The sequence below is a fragment of a genome, unplaced genomic scaffold, assembly GCF_019419815.1.
Source record: "Pyrus x bretschneideri cultivar Hongxiangsu unplaced genomic scaffold, Pyrus_bretschneideri_v1 Contig4, whole genome shotgun sequence".
NCBI classification, from domain to species: Eukaryota; Viridiplantae; Streptophyta; class Magnoliopsida; order Rosales; family Rosaceae; genus Pyrus; species Pyrus x bretschneideri.
In genome coordinates, this window is record NW_025999723.1 from 6009610 (window position 1) to 6015065 (window position 5456).

The 5456-nt window shown below is 34.7% G+C and overlaps 1 long non-coding RNA gene across 1 annotated transcript; it reads left to right on the top strand.

Annotated features, from left to right (window-relative positions):
- The first annotated feature begins 2336 nt into the window (after window positions 1–2336).
- On the top strand, window positions 2337–4327 carry LOC125468927. The gene is made up of 2 exons (XR_007251278.1): window positions 2337–2688; window positions 3690–4327. It is a non-coding gene; the product is annotated as an uncharacterized LOC125468927 (long non-coding RNA).
- The last annotated feature ends 1129 nt before the right edge of the window (window positions 4328–5456 follow it).

The following is a 5456-nucleotide window of genomic DNA, read 5'->3' on the forward strand; positions in this document are numbered from 1 at the left end:
CGGCTTTGTGGACAAAATTGACCATCTTCCGTCCACTTTTAGACTTTGTGGCAGGTATGAAAGTTGTTACACTCATTGAGATCTTCATTTTTGTGAAGTTTGAGAATTTTTGGAAATAGTTGGATTTTCCGGCGAGTTGGGGCCACCGACCACCACCCACAGCTACGCGTGTGGCGGCGCGTGGCTAGTGGGCCGCCAATGTTATTTTTAGGCTATGTCGAATATCTTGAATTTAGTCGTGATATTTGAATGATGTAGGTTGATCATTGGAACCTAAATTCTCTACGATATGTTAATAGGTATTTATGTGAATCGACGATCCAACCGTTGGATCATCACCAAACTTTGTTAATTTGTAGTACATAATATTTGAAGAATGTAGGAACTTACAGATTGAGAATCTGATGTACAGATCTTTCCGAATTGGATATGTAAATTCATAAAATAAAACGTTAACTGCTAATCAGTTGTGAGAATTGGTTAGGATTCAACCGTTGGATCGTAATAAAATTTTAATATGTTATTCTAGAAGCATAATGTGGATCTTTGAAAGTTACGGATTGGAAATCTGATATGTGAATCTTCCGAATCGAGTTATACAATGTTGTAGACCCTAACGTTGATCTTTGATCAACGGTTGAATTTTGGTCAATGGGTCTTAAATTATTCTTGAAGGTCATTGAGGATATGTTTTATGTAAATTATGTATTTTATCGGCAAGAACTTTGATACGTGATTTGATAATTGGTCACAAGCGACGATAAATCATGATGTCTCGATATGCGTGCAAGATAATCATAGTGTGGACTCCAGGTAAGTGGGTCTTTTTCTTTCATAGGCATATAATTGATATTTACACAAGCACTTCTATAGTGATCTATGCTTGTTACCTACAATTAATCATTGTGAACTACGAATGGCTTGATCCCTGTTTAGGGTACGTAGGCAGTCTAACAAGACATTAGATGCAGCTATATAATAAATGAGATTAAATAATTGACGCTGTTGACGCCTAAGTAAGCCTCAGGTGAGTACATGTTGATGTTAGTGATGTTAGTAAGTATGATTGTGTTGAGATATAATATAGCTCATAAACCTGCACCCCAGTGTTAGTGCTCCCGCTCGTGGCTAGGGCACAGTCCTTCACGTGATGTTCACCTCCCGCACCTTACGCTCACCTTGGATCCAAGGTAGGTGCACAGTCTTGTTGTACAAACCACTTTAGGTCGTTCCGACTCGTAGGTGACCCGCGATTATTCGCACAGTCTTCACATGATCGTAGCACTTGAGCGTATTTATTTACACCTAGTCTTGTCGTACAGATCACTTTAGGTGGTTCTGACTCACGTGCAGGTATACTTATTGAGCTATTGGCTAGCATGATTGATGAGATATGAATAAATCGTACAGGTCACTGTAGGTGACTTCGACTTATATGCTAGCCATGATTGATGAGATATGAATAAGTCGTACAGTTCACTATAGGTAACTCCGACTTATATGCTAACCATGATTGATAAGATATGGATAAATTGTACATATCATATTATATGACTCAGACTTATATATCATTTTGTATTGATTAAGTTCATTTGGCCTACTTATTTTTGCATGGTGGAGTTGATGGCAAACCGTGGTTTTGGCCATTTCTGAGTATGGTTTGGATATATGCATATATGTTGTATTGTCTTATGGAAAACGATACGAGTTTTACATGTAGGGGCATTACTTTTATAGAGGTAATAACTTTGGGAAGCTTGGTTTTATTGCTTGCTCACACTCTCTGTTTGGTGCCCTCCAGGTTTTAGCTGCTGAGTTTGTATCGACAAGGATCTGTGGCAAATCTTAGTATTGATGGATATTTTTGAGGGTATGATTCTTACCCACACTCATGTACCTTATTTATGCTCTGACATCGTGTGTGAAATGGGTTCGTTCCCGCTCACAACGAACTCTGGTATTAAAAAAATTTAGGTTCAAATTATTCACATTTTTCTACACTCTATCACATTTTATGGCTTCGTCACCTTCCAGGTGTCGGCCAGCACAGCTTGATTCAAGGTCCAAATGGACTTTCTGGATCGGGATGTGTCAGTTCTCACTATTGGATCATGGAACTATTTATGGAGAATATTTTTTCTCATCATCCTAATACTCGTCACTCTATTGATCATTGTTAACTAAGTGTAAATCTCAAAATTATGTAGTAAATAGACATAAATTTCAAAATTTTAACTTATATAATAATGGTAATTTTTACCACCGGTGATAGTAAATTGAACCCTTTAATTACAAACCCGATAAAATATGTCAATTGGTCAACGGGAAAGTCTACCTCTTTCTCTCTCTACCTCCTCATTTCATTAGTTTTCTCTTTTCTCGATCTCTCATTATTTCTGCATTTCTGATCCTTGATCATAGACTGTGAGTTTTCCTTCTTATTCCACGATCCATCTATTAGACTACATATAAACATATATTTTTCATCTTTTTAAGGAATTATGCATATCTACAGTTTATTCTTTTTGGGCTTTGTTATTATTGTCTTAATATTTTGATTTTATGTAAATAATTGCACGTTTGGTTTTGGTTTCCCTAATTCATGAACTCACGGTCTCCTTCGTTTGTTTGAAGACGTCGAGCTTCAGCACTACTGCTAACTACTAGGGATCCCCAAGAGAAAACGAGGTAATTCTTTTCTTTTCTTTTTTCTTTTTTATTTTTTCATAAATAACCGGTAAATTAGATGACCGGGTAATTATATTCATATTTGCATCCATTCATGGCTTTTTATTAATGGGGGGGGTTTTTAACTTTTATCCTTTAAGAAGATTGAAATTTAAATAAATTTGGTGTTAGATTACATATTGATTATAGTCCCTTGATGTATCCTTAATTCAAAATAATTAATGTGCATTTTATTTAATGTCTCCCATTAAATATTTAAATTTATTAATATACAAATTTTAATTTATTTTTTTACTACATTTTTTTTAATTTTTTAATTTTATCTTACATTCTTCAAACTTGAAAGACTCAATTAATGTACCTAAATGTTCGTACCGAAATGTATTATAGTGAATTAATGTATTTAAATGTTAGTATCAAAATGTATGTACTGAAATATATGCACCGAAATATATTATATTAAATTAATGCACCTAAATATGTGCACTGAAATGTTAGTACCGAAAATTATGTACCGAAATGTATTATGTTGAATTAATGAACCTAAATATTTGTATCAAAATGTATGTACCGAAATATATGTACCTAAATGTATCACCGAAATGTATTATAATGAATTTAATGTACCTAAATGAAGAAGACAAAGTACATCGAAATAGATTGTATAACAAAAATTAGTTTATCTAAATGTTACAATAAAATATATTATGATAAATGAAATGAAAATTATAATTATAATGAAATAAAATTAATACATTAAAATTAGGAAGAAAAAGAGAAATAATTAAAAAAATCAAAATGTATTTAATAAACGAGGTAATTAATGTATCAATGGACCAAAATTATATTTTGATCTTACTCATAGTTTTAGTCTAAAAGTCATTTTTGTCAAGGATTAGAATAAAGTTTTCTTGTGATTAATTAGATAAATCTCGAGCTGTGTTACAAGTTTCTGAGACTGCTAATGATTTGTGATTGCTTCTGATGAGGGTTGGTTTCAGTTTCTTGACAGTGGAAATTGTTGACAATTCTTAAGTAGACACTATGGGTGGTGGGCTTCGCTCAAACGTGAAGAGGTACGCTGTCAAACGCTCCACAACTTTGGATGCTGACACAATGCATGAGAACGAGATCGTCGATAGCAGTTTGAGTGAACCCCGGGGTTCCAAACCGGCCGAAGAAAAACTTGTGCATGAGAACGAGATCGTCAATAGCAATTTGAGTGAGCCCCGGGGTCCTAAACGGGCCGAAGACTTATGTGCAGTTGTTCCTGCCAAGTGACAGTGCAGAGTGGCACAACAACTCAATTAAAAGATGATACTTATGCGAGAAATAAAAAGTTAGTGTCGAATTTGGATGCAAACAATCTAACTGGATTGTTCTGCTACTTGGCACTACCACGTGCCAAAAATAGCTCCCACACAAGTTTTTCTTCAACCCGCTGATGGTGCGGATAAGAATCCATTGCAACAAAGAAACATGTTTGTGTAGTATTTCCCTAGTTTTGAAAATCGAACTCTATGTTCCAAGACTTTAAGTTTCAACTATCATGTATAACTAGCAAAAGTGTTCGAGCGAAGCTACAGCGTTTTTAAACAATGTTTGAAATGAAGAAATCTAAGCAATGTTTGAAATGAAAGCTTGTCTGGCTTTTAAGTCGGTAATGCGTTGGGATTATAATTGAGGGCAGCAATTTGAGTATTAAAGAGCGAATCCCACATCAACCAGGATATGTTTCAAACGCCCTTTATATATTGCTTAGCGGTGTACTTTATACCTTCGGGGACATTCGATAAAATTGGAACAAGAGATTAGCATGGCTCTTGACACGGAAAAATTTTTAGGTGTACCCGGTACACCAAAAAAATTTGGTGTACCTTCACTCATAATGGTGTACCCTCACTTTTTGTACCCTCACTTATTTTTCAATAAATAAATTCTAATGAGTGAGGGTACACCGAAAAATTTCTCCTTGACACGCATGGTCCAAATTTTTTTTCCCTTTTTTTTGGGGGGGGGGGGGGGGGAGCTTTAATAAAAAGGGAACCAAGATTATTTTAATAAAAAACCACCCTATAGTTTTCTTTAACCAAAAGCACCTCAAAATTTACTATAAAGACAGAGGTCTCCAATTCTACATGGGCTAAATTACAGAGTCCAACAAAAACAAAAATAAGTTTCCAAAATTACCCCAACAAGGAGGCGCAGGTCTGAAACTTGTTTGTTCTCATGAAAGAGAAAACTCACGTCAGCTCCAAACAGAGCGTCAATCAGCATTTTGTTTTCTTCATTTTTGGTGCATATATCAGTTTTTGAATTTCCTTGTCCAAATTAGATTCAGATTTGGAGAATAACCAGACTTTGAGAAGAAAAAAAATCCCAAATTATTGAATCCAATCTCCAAAAGTACAATTAAAAAGAAACGAACAGGAAAAGAACTGTGCAATTGAATCAAGGAGGAGGACACTCAAACTAAATCCATTTTCCATGGAGTAGGAAAAAAACCAAAAATTCGAATTCCTTGCACCCATTTCTCCATAAAACTAGAAAGAAAAATATATCTCCATCTGTGATAGAACCACCTTCCCCAATTGCAAAATCTGGAAAAGAAAAAGAAAATAGAAAAAGCAGACGAGAAAGAGAGAGAAAAGTGACTTCAACCATGGTGTTGAACTTTCATAACATTGTAAATGTTAAACATTTCTGGGAAATAGTATGCTTTTTTTGCCACTTTTTTAGAAAATAATGATGACCCGTTATATTTTGAA